Source organism: Lathamus discolor, chromosome 2 (genome assembly GCF_037157495.1).
Source record: "Lathamus discolor isolate bLatDis1 chromosome 2, bLatDis1.hap1, whole genome shotgun sequence".
NCBI classification, from domain to species: Eukaryota; Metazoa; Chordata; class Aves; order Psittaciformes; family Psittacidae; genus Lathamus; species Lathamus discolor.
This window is the reverse complement of record NC_088885.1, coordinates 76,593,551-76,612,361: the sequence shown is the minus strand read 5'-3', so window position 1 is coordinate 76,612,361 and position 18,811 is coordinate 76,593,551. Positions and strand designations below refer to the sequence as shown.

At 39.2% G+C, this 18,811-nt stretch overlaps 1 protein-coding gene across 3 annotated transcripts in view; it reads left to right on the top strand.

Moving 5' to 3' along the window:
• Positions 1-18,811, top strand: part of LOC136008388 (cadherin-6) — a 104,209-nt gene that overhangs the window by 25,497 nt on the left and 59,901 nt on the right. Inside the window, exon 2 of one of the 3 annotated variants that reach the window (XM_065667556.1) lies at positions 7,485-7,554. The exons of the other annotated variants lie outside the window; for them this stretch is intronic. The gene's annotated coding sequence lies outside the window, so the exon portion shown is untranslated. The remainder of the gene's footprint in view (positions 1-7,484; positions 7,555-18,811) is intronic. 3 annotated transcript variants of the gene reach the window in all.

Below are 18,811 nucleotides of genomic sequence, written 5' to 3'. Positions count from 1 at the left end.
ATTTTACTTGCCGGCTTTTCCATTGCTTATTAGCTAGATTGAAAATGACACTTTACTGCTCGCCCAATAGACTTCTATGCAACACTGGACATAGTGGCAGGGCTTCACCTTTCCCAAAAAAGGCTTAGTTCAAAAGCAATAATAATTCCTCTTCTTCAGAAGTCTAGCTGTTTGCAAAAGTCTGGAAAAGTTTAAAGTCCTTATTTTCCACTATGGCTACAGTTTCGTGCTGCAGTTGAGCCAAAAGAGACATATCAAAATACATATTTAAGAGCACTAATATGTCCAAAAAAATAGTTTCGTCAGGGCACACAGAGCTGTTAGAAAAAGTGATAACAAGGGAAGGATCTTGAAATTTTCTAATGTATGAAATACAGCAACCAGAAGGGTTTAGGGAAAGACTAAAAAAGAAGCTGTTAGCAGTATCTGTAACATGCAGGAATCCTGCCCCCGCTCCCATTTCCTCTTCTCTCTCACGCGCTTGCAATATGTTATAATGGTGCAAGTGTGAAAAAGTACACATACGGAGTTACTTGTAGGCAGTACAGAGACACTTGTCAGTTTTCTTGATGTACGCATTTATTTTTTGATGGCCAAATATCGTAATTTGGCTGTCCTCATTGAATGAATTGGGTGGTATGTTTTGCACCTGGCATGCTATTGTTTGCCTTAAAATCTTGCAAAGGTATTAGAAGTTAGGGTATCAATTCAGGTGGATCATAGTACCTCATTTTCCCTCTAATCTGAATTTAGTTTGTGTCACTAATACTACATTATAATGAAAGCTCTTTTATATACATCCTAATAAAGTCATGTACTGACAGTCAACATTCATTCCAACAAAACCTTCTGCAAATCAGTTTTATACAAGAATGTGAATAATTTTTGACTTGTTGACTTTTATAATAAAGCAAAAGTTCTTATACTGCATTGTTTGTTGGAAGGGGAGGGAGTAGGCTATTAGGCTTTTGTTTGGAGTGTTCTGACAAGTATGTAATATTTCACATGTTGTATGGGCTTGACTTGTCTTGCATATTTATGCAACATGGTGGGATCAGTAGAGACAAACACCATTTGTCAGATATCTGTGTTTAATCAGTTCTCATTTACATCATTGTTGAAATTCCTGCCACCTTCCACTCTTACGGCTGCTTTGCAGTACAGATGATAGGAAATGTGGTGGGGTTTTTTTATGTAACACAAATATGTACCAGAGGAACCACTGCAGTACATAATCCTGCCAAATTCAACTTCACTAATGTCCAAAAGGGAATGGGACATCTGTGTGGTCATGAACAGCAGACTGTGAATGAGAATGCCCCAGGGTCCCCACGACTGCTTTTGGAGTTCATAATACATCAGCTTTTATGAGTTCAAAGCTGTCTCTAACTCTACCAGATTAGGATCTCCACATGGAAAGCAGATTATTCCCATATCAGTCTATTGCTGGAATCTTTGACTATTCCTCTCAATGCTGACCACCTTCAGAGAAGAGAAGTGCAGACTAGATGTGCCATGTGTTCATTCTTACACAGCACAACGGCTCTAGTCCATGCTTTTGTTCAAAAAAATATATTCCATATATTTTTCAGTGCTTCAGGAGTTCAAATTCTGACTCGAGTTGAAGTTTGTTGCAATAAAATAGCTGTGGCCTGGAAGTGTTATGATGCTCAATATTTTAATGTACCAGCTAGAAGAGACAGAAGAGCACAGATGTAGCAAATGCCACTGCACAGTATGCTCTCCAGTTACCTGGAGGCGTTCTGCTGTACAGAAGCATAATGTCATCAAGCACTTGGGTGATTCAGCTCCTCCCCATCCTCAATACTACCTTGTAAGAGGTATAATTGAGCTCTTTCTTCTATTCTTTTAAATTTTTTTTCTATATATTTTTGTAAAGTCAAACAAATAGGAAAATTAATGACAGAACATGAGTGCACCACAGAATAACGCTACTTAAGGACTGCTGTGCCCTTGGCTTCAATTAACCTTAGTTTTTGTTATAGGTTGCAGCCAGCTGCATCAATCACAGTTACTCTGGTTGGGGAAAAAATCCATCATTATTGCAGCCACACACAGATATATACATTATTTTGCTAAAGTATCATAATCCTCCACATACCAAAGAGAGGGTCTGTGATAGCTGGGAGGAGATGAAACTCAATTTTCCTTCACATCTGCTCGATCTTTTGGTATAATCAGCACCGCATGCACCAGGCAAGGTCACAAACTATGGCAATGCTCATCACAACATGCAATCTCTCCATTCTAGTGCCATTAACTGCTCAGCAACCTCTCCTTCTCCATCCCACTGTTTTTAATCTGCTAGAGCACTTCAGAGCAGGAACAGGAGAACTCACCCCACAGACGTGTTTCCAAGATCACCGTCACAGACCACATTTTGCGAAGGAGTCAGCAATGAACAACAACCCCATTTGTTTCAGTGGAATAGGAAAAAGAACATCACAGCGGGATTTAATTTCAAGTTTGCTGGCCAGCACCTGCATTTAGGAAGATTCTGATGGCACTGGCATTGCAGGCATTGCAGTATCTCTTCTGAGTAACTTACTGATAGTTGGTAAAGACTTGCACATGAACTAGAGACAATGAGACCAAAAGCGTCGTTTATTTTCTTCCTTTCATTGTTTTAAAGGGTAGAGAGTTGTACTCTGTTACAAAGGTGGTTATTTGCAGAATGATTTGGTCAAGTGTGCACTATGATTTTCTGAAAGTATTTGCTTAACCTGCATTGTTTTACCTGAATTTTTGTACAAAAACTGTAGTTTGCTTGAACCAGAAATGAAAGCAGAGCATGTATCACCTGAGACAAGAAAGGGAGGTTCTGGTGAATCTCATCTAGTATTATTTCATATGGCTCTTCTTGTGCTGCAGTTGCTTCCTTCATAAAAGCAGACCTTTCCCAACCTACCTCCCAGCAGATTGCTAGTCTGATGGGTCAGATGCACTACCCTTGGCTTTGCTCACTAATTCTCTCCTGACTCTCATTGGGCTCTCCTTCCATGTAAGGCCCTCCAGCATATAGCTCACAAGATAGCACCTCAGCACTGTACTGCCTTGCTATCACTAGGTAAAGGTTTGCTGCATGCAAGGATTAGAGCATTCAGATGTTAACTCCTTACTTTGAAGTTGCCCTTAGCTCAAACAAGGCAAGGTAGAAGCAAGTAGAAGCATTAAAAATAAGCAAGATAGGACACAGGTGCACAGAAGTAAAAAGATAACCAAGTCCCTGTCTTCCAAGTAGCAACATCAGCTCTAAATAGCTCGCTCTGTATGTATCCAGCTGATGAGCTGACAGATACTTCACAGCCCTCTGGCTGAGGATTTGGTTCTTATGCAAACCTATGACTTCAGATTGCATTCATGCAAAAGGATCTGGGATTTTTATAGAACCAGATGCATCTTTTGGCAGGAGGTGCATATGCATGTGTGTGTGTGGAGGGGGGCACATTCAAATTCAAATTCTCCTCTCCCTTCTCTGTCCCTGCAAGGGAAATTGTTAACTCCAGGAAGACATTTATTTTCCCGGATCATTGTTTGCTTTTCCCAGTTTCAGAAATGCTATTGTACTTTGGGAATGGCAGGGTACAGTGATCTCCAGCATAGATGATAAGCAGAGTCTGGTTTGCCAACCTGTTGTAACACAAAATGTTCTTCACCATTTGGCAAAGGGAAAGTCTCAGTACAGAACTTCTCCCCACACAGAGCCTTCCACCACTCTTACAGATGTGTCACTGGCAAAAAAAAACCCAAAAGCTAAGGATGCCCTGAACCTGCAGAAGTATCAGTAGAGCTCATGCACTTTCTTTCCTACCCAGTTCAAACACAAAATGCTTTTTTGGAAGGAATAAGTTAAATGAATTTGCTGGAAACATAAAACCATTTATTTCAATGAGTGAGAAATAGGATGCAGAAATCCATTCCTCACCTGTAATCCCTGCTGGTTTTATGTGCACTGAAAAAGTACTTCTATCAGCATGATGCCAGTCCATCATTTCTTAGGTAATAATCAACATTTTGTCTGTTATGCTTTGCCTCTTAGGCCTCGATTCAGCAAAGCATTCAGGTACATCTTTATCTTTAGGTCTGCTACAGCCCTCAGTAAAAGCATACAGTCTGAAAGAAAAGTGCTTTGCTAGATTGGGTCCTTCACAGGACTAAAGAGAAAGCTAACACAAGAGCAAAACAGCATTGCTTTCCTTCCAGTCACACTTGGTTTATTCACTTGCTCTCGCTGTGTACAGCTGTGGATTGCTGGCAGTGTGCTTGGACAGAATTTGCGGGATTCACAGCTTCAAAGATGAGATGTGCCAGCCTTGAAAACAAGCTTGTATAAACACAGGAAACAAAAGCATCCATGTAAACAAAGGGAGGTGATACATATATTCACACCTGAGCAAACACATACAGTTTTACATGCAGCCCTGTATCATCAATGCTCCATCATTTCTGCTATTGTTTTCCTCTTTGCTTCATGATCAGAGAAGCACTATGGCCAAGCCTGCTAGTTTCGCAGCACACTGTAAAATGCATGAAAAGGTTTCAAAAGCTCTGACAGTGTCTCATCTATACTGAACTAGAATGATAGTTGTGCTCAGCGAGTGCAGTATGCTTCATATAATTGAATTCCTACCTTATTTTGTGTTGTCCATGTACTTTTTGAGTTTCTGTACCTTTTGCCTTTAAGCATGGATTTGTCAGTTGTCTTGCTGAGATTTTGGGGGCAGGGAGATGTTTGATTTTTGAAAAGACAATGACATTTTAAAACCTATCGTCTAATTCAGAAGGCTTGTAGAGGCTGTGTGTAATCATAGAGATAGGAGGATCAGAAGTAGAAAGAAACTTACCATGGCAAATATTGAACATTTCTGAACTGTCACAAAAGAGTCACCAGATAGCTCAATACTTCAGGGGGAGGCTTCCTTGTAGTCTTTACTGCCTCAGCTCCTTCACTACCCTGCCACAAACTATACCAAGAAGCACTATCTCCATGGCCGGTGTAGGATGAGCTAGATGTTATTTCTTGCTCCATTACAGAGTGGCATGTGTAAATCACCATGAAGATGTTAGCTTTTTGTGGACTACCCATGGCCATGCTCGTACCAAATAATTACCGATCCTGGACAGCCAGAACACAAGGAAACTCTCGTGTCAGAGCATACTTGATGGCTAGTTTGACGGGCTCCTGGATTATTCAGACTCACTGTCATCCCCTTATAATTGTATAGGCTGACCTTTTGTATAACACCAAGTCCTCTCTACTCTTTAATGAGAGGTAAAAACATTCAGCCCTGATCGCAGCTGGCTCAGGCTTGACATTCCCTTCTGTATGAGATTTAAAAAGATTCAATGTTACTTCAGGAGATTCCAAAAGTTCCTGAGGGAGTTTATTCATGGGAGTTAGATGCCTTCACAGGATGCACAGAAGTCAGCTGGGTACCTAATTCCCATTAAGTTAACTCATGCAAATATTTTTGTAAGTCCCTCTTTGCACTAATCCCTCTTGGCTTCCCCTTCCTCCTTCCCTTTCAATGTTTTAAATAAAGATAGCACTTAGCATAAAGATGTGTTGCAAGGCTCCACTCAATGCCTATAAAGTGCTTTTCAACTCTGGCGGAAGTGCCTAAGTGTACAGTATTCAGTGAAACTGGAAACAGTGGGGATTTTTATGGAGATGATCTGAAAGTTCTATCAATCAGATACATTATTCTCAAATTTCACTGGTGTCAACATCATGCGGCTAAAAGAGGGTGCTGAATCCCCAGGGCTCTCTGTGCCTTTTGGCACTGCAATTAAATCCCCCAAGTCTGATTCCCATTTCACCCGTTCCTATATGACTGAATCAAGAGATGTGGTTTGAGGGATAAATGAATAGGAGATATCTTAGTTAAAGCAACGTAACTAAGTTTTAGTTATACTTTCTCTTCTTCAAAAAGGCAGATGATATATAAAGCAAATGAATTACAAAAAAAAAAAAAAAAAAACAAAACAAACAAATGCAAAAAAACAAACAAACAAACAAAAACCAACCAAAAACCAAAACCAAAAAAAATCCAACACCCACCCAAGCAACCAACAGAAAAACACCAAAACCAAACCAAAACAACACATAGAGAGTAGGGAAAGGTAGAAGTGTACAACTGACAAACCAGTAATTTGGTAACAGGGAGATGAAATACAATAACTGATTAGTTTAGCAGACCATTCTATTAACCTCTAATGCAACATTTAATCTTTTATAATTGAGCTTTCCATTTAGTTATTAGGCCTTCATAGCTAAATCATCATCTTTCAGACCAGATCAGGACATGCAAGCAAGTGCAGGGGTTCAGACACAATTCAGTCTCTTCATTTGTTCTTCATAGAAGCTGCATCAGCCCCCATTTTACGATGTGGTGGAAATCTTACATCCTCTTCTGACTGCATTGTGCTTGTGAAGGAGACACCACTCCTCTGCCTGCAGGCCACCTTCCCAGAGCTGTTCACACTGCTCCTGGGATCCTTCCCCACCTTCTTTGGGTCAAGACTGTATAGGTTTTCTAGAGATCTGCAAGCTAAAATGAGCTTATTTGAAATGAATTGCATTAAGGCACAGTATAGCTAACCGCCACTCTGGCAGGGTGTATGGATGAGTGTCTGGTGACATAAAGTCTCTTAAGTCAACACAGCTGCAGGTGAGAGAGGACATGCAGACAAGACCTTGCTCTCCCATCTGAGTCCATTTGGTTGTGTAAGGTAGAGCTGTGGTGCAGTTTATGCTCTATCCATTTAGGCAGGGACAGTGAAAAGGAAAAGGACTTTAGCCAAAACTTTCCCTTTGCTCCTGGGCCAAAGAAAGGCTGGAAAGGTGGCTTAGATGTGGTGATTAGGGCAGTCAGATGCATAGCCTGGGTGTTATGAATATTAGAATATGTTACACGGACTTGGCACAACAAATTGAAAAGGATCCAGCTCAGAGAGCCCCACTGAACCACAGTGGCTAGAGGTGGGCTTGAATGCTGTTCTAATTTGGTGTATGAATTTTGATGTCCCAGCTGAGGCTCCTGAGGGGAAATAGGAAAAGGAGGGTCTAGCGTATGAATTGTGCCAATTGTTAGCTGCCACATTGCCTGCCTGCATCAGATTTGCATGATTTTGGCCTTTCTCAATAGCAAAAGTGCATGCACCTGGTGGGCTTTGATGGCAGAAGCATGAGTGCCTGGGGAATTCTGGCACCACCAGGGTCAGCTGGCAGCTGGGAAAAGGTTCAAAGGCTCTAAATACTGAGCTTCAGGGACCAATTTCTCTGTCCATGATACAGTACAAGAGAATTGATCCTATTGACTATTTTACTGCAACGTTTGAAGAAATATTACTTCTGTAACTTTTGCAGTTCTCAATCCACTTTATCCCTCAAATGTCACTAATCCATGAAAAATCGCACATTATAACCACTCTTACTCCATTTCTTTCTCTTTTTCTTTTAGTTCCTGATGTATTCATCCTTTTAAAAGAAGACAAATTAATAAAGCTTGTACCCAAAACTCTGCCAATTATGTAAGTGGAGACTGTTATTAGACACATTTGGGAGTAAAAAGATGTCAAACTACCTAAGCCGTAAACTAATGCTAGAGCAGATTATATGTAAAACTGGTTATATTCACACCTGTGATTCAGGGCAATATCCTAGGTCACTCCATGTCCATCCTTGTGTGTGTAACATAACTTACTTCATGAGATAGAGAAGGAAGAAGAAAGTACTATTTGTTAATTGGAAATGGATTCCACCCTGCTCTTCTTGAAGTCCATGCAAGAAATGCTCTGAATTTAAGCCGATATAAGAAAAAGGCAAAACCCAGTAAGGAATAAAGTATTATTTTCTGGCCACTAAGATGCTTTCACTGAAATATTATTGAGTAGTAACAAACAAACATGAAAACTACGGAACTGTATTTGACATGTCTTTTTAAAAATAAACAGACATGTTTGATTGTTTGTAATCCAGTATAATCCACTGTGTAATGTTAAATATTTTAAGAGAATTTTTATTCCATTTGTTCTCAGCATGGTTGGCCTGAAGCCAAAATGTTTTTTTTAAAAGCAACACTCCACTAAGGGTTTAGAATTCTTTTCATGTTGGCTCTTCTTTTTCAGCATTTTGAAAATTATTGTTCATGGCAAATATACAAATGGAAAAAAAAAAAAAAGACAACATATATCTCTCCTGCAGGTAAATTCCCGGTCTCATTTTCATTTACCAGGGTTCTGCAGCAGGAGGAACTCTACAAGGTAGTTGCTAGGAGAAACAAAACAGACCTGTAGGTATGGCAGAACAGTTAAAATCCTGCTTTTACACTTGAAAAACCAAATTACAACCAGTTCCTTCCAACACTTCTCCCAGAGAAGAATAAGCAAGAGGGCTTCTTAAAAATGAGGATGCCACTGGTTAAAGAACAGGTGTAGCCAGGTATAGACATCTGGAGAGAGTCTGGGTTGTCTATGCACTGAAACTAGAGCCCACATTTTATCAGTCAGCTTTGAATACAGTTTAATAGCATTTTGGAGCCAAAAGATGAAGTAAATCAATCTCTGCAAGAAACTGTGTTTGTCAGTAGAAGGGAACACAGCAATTTTTCTCTTTTAGCTTTTCATTCCCTGGCAGCATGCTTTTGCTCCTCCTGGGGGTGCAGCTAACAGGTAGAATTTGCTACGACTATTCTGCTCCTCCTGGTCCCAACAGGTATTTCACACACACCCTTTCAATTTGCCTCTCCCCGACAGGCTGCCACAACCTCTTCCATCTGCTGTTCTCAATCTCAGCATGTTTCAGATCTTGATTTTAAGTATCCAGAATTAACCATGCCACATTTGAAATTCTGGGGCCTTGCCCCAGCGTGTATCAGTTTGCCTTCCCCCTCAAGAGGTATTTTGTCTCAAGCAATCAAAAGGCACAGCAAGTACAGATTGGCTTTCATTGCATTTCAGCTACGGGGTGGCTAGGACACAGGTTATGTGTCCCAATATTATTTGGCAAGCATCAGACTAGAACCATGCTTTCCTAAATGAAAATGGAGATTCTATGACAACCACCCATCTCCAGGAGTTGCAACTTTAATTAAAATATCAATTATTGCAAGACTTGTAAAGAAATTACCAGTCAGCTATGCTGAACATCTGACATTTCTCCCCTACTCATGCAGGCTTCTAAAAGGGGTAACATCCTTTTCTTCCTAAAACTTTCTTCAGTGTAAAAAATTAGCTGCATGAGCAGCTGAATTCTCTTGTAAGATATATGTATAGGCCTACAACCTCTTTCAGGGATTTCTTCTTAATTTGTATTCATTCACAACCAGCAGAGAGAATGAAAAGTATGGCAGGGAAAAACTCATTCCAGGAGTTCTGCAGCACCCTGCAGCTTAGCAAAGGTAATTTGTGTAGTTACAACTCTTCTTTTATTGAACACATCTGCAGCAGCCATTGGATTGGGATGTTTCCTTTATGCCTCCCTGAGAGCTAATACATGTCCTGGGTGGAAGGTTGAATTTGAAAAATGTTCATATAGCCTGTGACCAGCTATGGGAATACAAAAGCCAGTCTATTTTGATCCTATCAAACCACAGAAAATACTACAACACACACACACAAAGAGAAACAATAGAAAGGACTCGCGGGTAAACAGCTATTTATCTGTTATGATCTCACCCTAAAGATTTTCTCATTAAGACTTGATGTGATTTGGTACAGGGGTGAGCTGAGGAATGGGGTGGTTGCAGATCAAACCTATAAATAACAACAAGAAAAGCAGTTAAAAAATTATGCAGAGCTTCTTTCCTTGTCTAAAATAGAATTTATAGATTTTGCCTTTCTACTATGAGGATGAAAATAAAATAGGATGCAACAGTTTTGAAGTGCAATCAGAAACAATTCAGGAAAAACCCTAGTAGTGACTAAACCAAGTGCCGCTAAAGGCAGAAGCCACAAGGTTGATGTTACCCAACCAAAAGTATGAGGAATAGGGCTAGATATTTAGAGTGCTCATGGGATACTATCCCCTCACAGTGGCTGAAAAAAGGTGCAGTGGCAACATACACTCTCTTTTAAATCCAAGGGGAAATTCTATTTGGCCAAGCCAAAGTTCTCTGATGCTCCTTTTCCCTCCCTCCCAGGCGCTGAAGTGTCCAGAAGTAAAATGGTGACCCATTCTACTTCTGATTTTCTTCCTGCATTTTTGTATTACAACATCCTTCCTGCCACACCTAGAACTATGAGTATTATATTCACACATATCTAGGGAAAGAAAAAGACAGACATTTAAGAAGTGTAGATTCCACACTGTAGAAATTTGTTGAAGTTTTGCACAATAGAACAACTGACAATTAATCTCTTCTCCCCCAGCTACAAGCTGAACTTCCACCCCCCCACATCAGAAAAAGCACATGCACCAATTATCTGTCTCCTTCCCATCCCACTCACAAAACAGCTGTAATAAAAAAAAAGGTATAAATAACCTCATAAAATAATGAGAAATCTCTCCATTTTGTAACAATTTTGCTGATTTTAAACGGAATGGGGATTCTTTTTCCCTCATGTTTCATCTAGTGTATACTTCCTAGGACATCATATTTTGTTATCAATCTACAGCAAGTATTCACTCAGATTACTACAGGGTCCTCCAGCAAATGCAGAAAAGAAGTGACATTAAGAAGCCACACATTTTCTATAGGGAGTCACCTTCTGCAAACCTTGCCTGCCCATAAGTATGCATAAAAATGCAGCTCCTGGGAAAAAAGATTGAATTCTTATCCTGGGGGAATGGAGGAGTGAAGCTGTACTATTAATAAATCCAAATGTTAGGCTTAACTCAATATGCAGAGGTTAGGCAGGGATGATATATTTTACTCCCCATTTGAGAAGGAATGGCAAGGCAGGCCAGACATTGCCATTTTTCCTTGATGACATCTCATTTTCCTTCATATGCTTATTCAGAACACACGGCTCAAGTGCTTTTTAACTGGGAACCCACACAGGAACCACAACTTAGCCCTTTTCCCCACTGTGTCAGTTCAATGGGTATGCAACTCCACTGAAGTGAAATGCACTCTTTCCCTGCTTAGCCTTCAAGAGCAGTGACACAGGTTGTTTTTTTCTTTTTTTATGAGTGAGAAAACCAACTCCTGTGTCACACCTTACATTGTAATTGGATATGAATAGGGAGCAATCCATCACTCTCCCAGATTCTCTGTTTGCTAAGGAGCTGTTAAAGGAGCCTTAAAAGCCCCAGATACTGCCAGGAAAGACAAATTTCCCTAGACTTCATAATTTGCACAGGAACTGAACTCCAGCCATTCTGCTCATGTATATTATCAGCACAGGGATCGTGTCAAGGGTGATCTTGGACTGCAGCTTCTAGATGCAGAGATCTGGAGAGGAAGAGACTAATCAGCAAAGCACAGGCTGCTGTAGTGACTACAGAGCTCCCCAGGACTGCTTCAGTTTTTTCAAGGCCCCAGAGCACGGCAGAAAGCAAGGCTGATTAAAGTCACACCTCACCCATATTTCTCTTGCACCTCCAAATTACGGGCTGCACCTCTGAATTTCAGTCAGCCTTCACTAATTAATTGGTACTGCCTGTTTTGGCATGGGGCTTGTCCTTACGGTGCAAAACTGCCAAGAATAGGGGGCTGCTTCAAAAGCAAATGTTATGCTGGGATGAAGAGGGCAGCTACAGACCTTGTGACCGCACGCAGTCCCCTACCTCTAATGCCGCTCCAGGGGACAGTACAGGAGAGGGACACCCACAAATATTCCTTGCCAGGCTGGAGAAAAAACTGCCCTTTGTGATACCAGTTAATACGTCAAAGTGACATTGGCATGAGCTTAATATAAATTCAATGAAAATGTACATCTGGGGGGTGTGCCCTGAGTCTTCCTCATCTGGCTGTGTCCCAGGCTCACAGCTGGATAACCAGCTGTGTCTCCGCTCTGAAGCACTGCCAAGATAGGAGCCTCTCTGCTGCCATTCCTCTTTCTCCTTGCTGCTACTTCTCATTATTTTCCCCTTTCCACACTTCTGATGTATAAAAATTGCCCATCTGTCAAAGAATGTTACAGTCAAAATCTCGTTATTGGTACAGGGAAACACACCTTCTCTGCAGACCCAACAATCAGAGTTTATTGTTAGTCTAATTAACATTTCAACAGTAAAATCAAAATGGATCAAAGAGTTATTCTAAGTCCAGTTACAATGACACTAACATTTATAGTCCATCTTATCTAATCATTGCTAATTCCCATTAATAGTACAATCCAGTTTGTTAGTCACCAACTTCCTGGTAGCTACCTCTTTTTGTCATGTCATGCCTACCTTTCTTATGAGTAGCAAAAGCAAATAATTAGCACCCTCAGTTCATCACCGGAAGACGTACGCTGCTGAAGGTCAGTTTCTCTTCAGTCTTGGGTCTGCTTGGGCTTTTCACACAGTTTGTTGCTAGTGTATCTTCCGTTGGTGCCCAACGTTAGTTATAGAATGATCATTTAGGAGTTGTTGGAACAACTTACATGGTATAATTTCCTGAAATGTAATTTCATAGACTGAAGCCAACACAAAAAAAAGAAGTTGGATATTAGTCACCTGTTGGGCAATTCAGCCAAAATAAGAAGCATAATCTTGCAACCAGACAAAGACTGACGTGACCTGAGTTAAGGTAAAACAAAATCTGCAATTTTTCAGTAGCAGTGGTAACATCTTATTTCCTAAGGTGCAGGCTGCAAAAGCTGTGTTCACAGCTAATACTACTCATGCATACACACTCTTGTACACACCAGTTACATCAATGCTTTTGTCAGTAGAACTCTGCTTACCTGATCTTTTTCTGGTTAAGGCCAAATGAACTGCATTCAAAGTGTTATATGGTATTCTTCCAAACACCCAAGGTTTCCTTTCAAGCTGAAGTCGCTCAGCTCCATTCACATCTGATAGAGTCACACGCTGATTTCAAGGAACAGTGGCTTATGATTGTAACCCTCTATCCTATTCTGGATACTAATGTCAAGGACATTTTTCAGCCATTCAGCACTGTAATCAAAGTTCAGTTTCCACCAGCAACAGTAGCGTTACTATAGCCATTGCTAGTACAGGTAGTAGTGTACAGCACACAGGTGTAGGCATAAATATATATTTTTTTATGTGTATCTATATCTATATATACGCACATGCAAGCTCAACACTCGTAATATGGTACTAAGTGACAATGTATCACACTTCTGACAAATTTCAGGCATTTAAAAACAGAAAGGAATGAAAATCTTTAATCATAAATCTTAAATCGCCCATTTAATGAAATACCATGTTTTTTCATAGACAGCCTGAATCTTGGACAATCCCTAATGCTTTATAAGGGCCCATACTGGAAAATATATTATCTTACAACCTGCAGTGTAAAATAACCTGCAGTAAATCAGATGAAAGGTGTATTGGTTAGAGATTATAGGGAAGGAGCAGAGGCAGATAACTCCAGAGCAGACTTCCCCTCATGTTACCTATATATCCCTAGCACCTGCATTGTTGCTAAGTTGCATGGGCTTTAAATAGGAGAGAGAATTTAATTTCTGGTTTAAAAAAGATTAATTATGGATTGGTTATGTAACTGAAGAAACAACATTTTATTACAAGATAATCAATTCATCAGATAATGCATAGATGGAGCTAATAAGCTGCTGGTGTAATTTTGATTTTGTTTTGAAATTTATCTTCATTCATAGAGAAATACCATAAAACTGTAAATGTCTTAAAGCTTATTAAACAAAGCATCATTAAAAACAAAGTTGTTAAGACTTGAGTTGGAATACGTGAAAATTTACAGAGTAATGAGAAAAATACACATGTAAATATGAGTTTATCCATGTTTAGTTTATACTGATTCCTCAGATTTTTCAGTGTCCATACTATTCTTTTGTTTTGAATTAGTGCTAAAATATCATGGAATAAGAGCCTTAAATACCATTTACCTGATTGCAGTAACAGTTGGGTTTCTAAATGCCTTTGAAGGTCTGGTCTTTACATTCACTCTGTTTCTATCTTCAGGAATGCTAACTTTGCAAGTCTCACAAAATTACTCTGACAATAAATACAATAAAGATTATTAAGTAATTGAGACAATGTAGGTACTTTAAACAGGTGAATAAACCCTTCAAGGCAATCTGACAATTTTCAGCTTACTTTAGTTTGCCCAGAATTAAAGGTGAGAAGAAAACTGGAAAGCAGAAAAGGGGACTTCAGGATCAGTGCTAAGTGACCTTGACAGGAAGGAGGTTTTTATTCCTCCAGAAGGAAGCAGCCTAAGCTGACAACACTCACAATGCACTAGAAGTGCATGTAATATTTAAAATGCTGGGTTTGAACATACTATGAGTGAAAATAAGTTTATTTTTTAGGAATGTCTGAGATTTAATTAAATGCATACTTTGTTGAAAAAGCATGGATTTCTCTAGATACAGTCAGTAAACATTTGGTCACTTCATGTGGTATTTAAGTTGCACTGTCTTCAGCTGTAGCCATTAAAATCAGGCCAACCGAAATTTTGTCAGTAAAAATAGTGACAACTGAAAGAAGGAATAGTAGAACTAAGAAACATAAAAAAATAAAAGGAGTGACATGCTGGCTGTTACAACCTAAAATTCTCAGTTTCAACAAGACTGAGGCTGGTTGTTTCTGTTTACCACTTTTTGTTAAGAGCATCAGAGAAGTTCAGTTTCAGCTCAAGAAAATACTTAAACATATGGAGCAGTCTTTCCACTAATGAAAGAACAGCAGATTTACCCCTCTCTCATATAAGCAGTGGTGTCAGGGATTGTACTAACACCTCACTTGGTCAACTTTCATTTTGTACTGGAAATACATTTCTTGAGCATTAACTGCTCAGGGGATTGCCTTTTAGATTAAAAGGATTTTCTGAAATAAGAAATTTCTTGTCCAGATTAGTATCTCTTTGTTTTTTTAAACAGAGACAGCTGTTTAGAGGCATAAAAGCACAAATTATGCAGAAATAGTTTCTTTTAATTCTGCTCCTCCCAGTGTACTTATCCAGCATTTTTGATCTTGGCTACCAATCCTGACAACTCAATGGAATTAATTCAGAATCAAAACCAAAACTGTACTGAACGAAGAAGGCCAATTTTGCCATCTTCAGTGGCTTGCACAGAGCAATGTTCAGCTGAATCCCCGACCAAGAACAACCATTTGCGTTACACTTTTTATATTTTTAGGATTAGCTCCTTCAGTTGTCTGAAACATAATTGCAAGGCTGTCCTGGAAGCTTTTAATCCTCAATTTGCTGCATATGATGGTCACATAGTTATTTAGCATCAACAGTATAGCTAAGATTTGTAGCATGACTTCCCCTTCTTTCCATGAAAAACAGATTTTAAAAATAAAGCAACATATTCATTGTCTGCATTACACAAGGGGAATATTTCAGTAATTATATTAGAGACCCCACTTCCAAAAAATATAGACTGTGTTTAATCCCCTAAATATTCCACATACAATAGCAAAAAAATTAACAATACTATGAACACCAATTGTTTTAAGTCAGGTTGGAATCTTTCCCTGGTTTTTTTTCACTCTTAAGAAGAAACGTTTACAGGGTTGTGACTGCATAACATTGAAAGGAACTTTCTTATTGGTTTCAATGCCCAGAAGAGCATGCTTTAATACAAGCAAAGTGATTAGTCACCTGTATAGTATTTATTGGTCACAGTGTATGTATCCAGAGCCATGTGAACTAAGAGAGGGAAAAAAATAATTTATTTCAAATTTCCTCAATATTCCTAATTAAAAAACTCATTAATTTTTTTTCAAAGAACTAGTGACATAAGTGGCATTATTAAATACTTCAGAAGCTATTCAGTCACAAGTAACATTATTCTTTTATACATTTTCATATTCTGAGAAACATAAAATTACTAGCAAAAACATATTAAAAGGCCCTTGTCAAAGAAAAAAGCCACCTCTCAGATTAGTGATTTGAAAAGCAAGTATGCATGTTTCCTATTCAAGAAACTTCAAGAGTTTCAGAAACATCACTCACAGTTCACAAAACCTCTGTTAAGTAATGAGTCATTGTGGCTGGAAATACACACTGCAGTGGTAAAGTTTATTGCCTCAGTCACAGGCAGAGTGTAGATGCTTCTGGCCTGAAGTTGTAGGATGAATGAATATTATCCTGCCTGGACAAGAATGTTCTACTAGTCAGACTACTAGAACATCCCTGCCATCACGGCTTGGTATTTATTCACCCTGAATGAGCCTCAGGCAAGCCTTATTCCCATTTTAAGTCACTATTCACTCCTAGTAACTGATGTCACTTGGAAATGGTCAGTTCCTCTCACTCCTACAGTTTTTTTTAATGCTAGCATGAGGATAGCCCAGGAGGACTTGCCAAAGGTGAGTCCTCCTGCCATCTGTCTTCCAGACCTTCTGCCATCCAGTCTAGCCCTGCTTGATAAGATCTCCTAGATCCTTAATGGTTTGCCAAGTAGGCTAAGATGTCTCATAAAGGAGGCCAACAGATCTGTATTAGCCTTCCTGTCTTTTGCTACAGCTTCTTAAGCTTTGCAGTTAACAGGGGTAACATTAAGAAGCTTTTGAAGAAGTTGTAGCTACTTAGTACAGCCAGTTACTATCAAGATCAAAGAAATAATAGACTCTTTCATCAAAAAAGAGACATGACCCACTAATCTACGGTTCTTTTAATAGCACATTCGTAATGAAATTAGTCTTAATGGGTGTCTCTCTATTTTCCAGTTGATTGCTCCTGTTGGAATGCCTTTGTACAAATGGAGTTCAGTTGCCTACAATGAGCCAACCATTACAGCATTTCTGATTTGGTAGCACTCTGCATCCATTTCACAGTGGTAAAGGACCATGAAAGTCTATGAGCAATAGGAAAGCCCTTGGCAATCAAATAAAGATCCAAAGTTTAGCTATTTCTATCCTCCCCAGGTCCAGTACCTTATGTCCCACCTACTGATTGTTTTTGCCTAACTTCAGAGTAGGAAATTAGCATATGTTTCTGTCAAGAAGTAAAGAAAAATATAGTGAGCACTGAGCCTCTAGCAGAGAGAAAGAAGCAAACAGCAGCTGGTAAATGGAAAACTGCTTAAGACAAACAATGGCTTTGCTCTACCACAGATGAAATGGGGCATGATGGAAACAGGGTTGGCAAGGAGAGTGTCTGTAGGGTGGAACTGCAAAAAGCAGGCAAAAGAGAGTAGGGCCACTAAAATACCCCAACCAACCAAACAAGCAGCCAGAGAGTAGCAATAGCAGGTAGGATTGTGGTTATTGAAGTTAAAGACAGTTGTAAATAAAAATAAAAATAAAAATAAAAATAAAAATAAAAAAAAGGACAATCTCTTTTGTACACATGAAAAGTGCATAACCTCTAACATGCCTAAATTAGAATCAGGTCAACTCTGCTTCCCTGTTTGCCTTCAGTTGTACCACTTGCTATAACAGTTCTGTTATTTCAGTCTGTGGGTTTCTTCTGTAAGGAATAAATCAGGGTTTTAGAAATTAATACCCTGTTTAACAACAATGTACACTGCCTAAAACATTCTTGTCAAAGATTTTTCTTTTACTTGTATCTGTTATTGAACTGCCTGATTACTACTGTCAAAAATAGTCTTTTATAGGAAGATACACCACTGCCTGTTGAAAAAGAAACCTTGTCTCCTCCTTTCTTTTATTCCTGCTTATGCACATGGCAGTATAGCCTCTGCCTTCATTATCACACTGCGATACTTGAGGGAGAACTGCAATACCACTGAAGCAGCTGCAAGCCCAGATATTTCTTTTGTGTTTGGAGAGTATTGCTGACACCTTGGCTTGGAATAATTGCTGATCAGCACAGAAAGGGTTTGTTGTCTGTGGTTCTGTCCTACTTATGGAAGCTTGTGGTTAAATTTCCTCTGATGGCATAGAGTTAGGCACCTAAGCCTGAGTGCATGGAAAAAACAGAACAGGATATCCCACCTACACTGAGAGAAACAATTCTCAGGGAGCAGCTCACTTTCTTTTTCTTTTTTTTTTTTTTTTTTTTTTAATGTATCTAAATATTTGGGATAGTTCTTTTACTAGATATTTTTGGGTGGTAGAATCTCATACATTTCTTAGAACAGAGTCTTGCTTAAAATAGCTCTATTTTTGTTTTACAATAAAAACTCTAAAATGTCACTGATCGCTTCTAAGATCCTGTTTAGGAGACTTTCATGTAACAGAGTCTGAAAAAATAGAAGAGGTATTCAAACCATGCAGTTTTTCAGTGGAGAGACAAAATGCTTTAACTTAGGCATTTCAAGTCACCCAAGAGCCTTTCACTTTCTATTAACTACATAGGGAGACCAGGCTCCTTTTCAGACATCAAATTTCAATGCATAAGTTAGACTGAATTTCTTTTTGATGACACTTCTGCTTTGAAGAACCTGCCTAGTTCCCTATTCTAAAATAAATAAATAAAAAAGGTTAGGAAAACCTCAACTTTATATAAGCAACTACAAGTTTGATGATAGCTTTTGATTGTCCTCCCCATCCTGCCTGGGGTGGGAGGGAAAGAGTGGGTGTGACTGAGTGGCTGCATGGTGGAGTTATCAGCTGGGTTTAAACCATGACAGTATGTCTGAAAACATCAGTAACTTTCACATGATAACAATACTGCAGACTTCCATCAAGTACTGCAACAAGGAATAAGGTTTCATGGCTTCAAGGATAGTTTTGGTATTGCAGAAAACCCTTTGGCTATGATTCCATGCACAT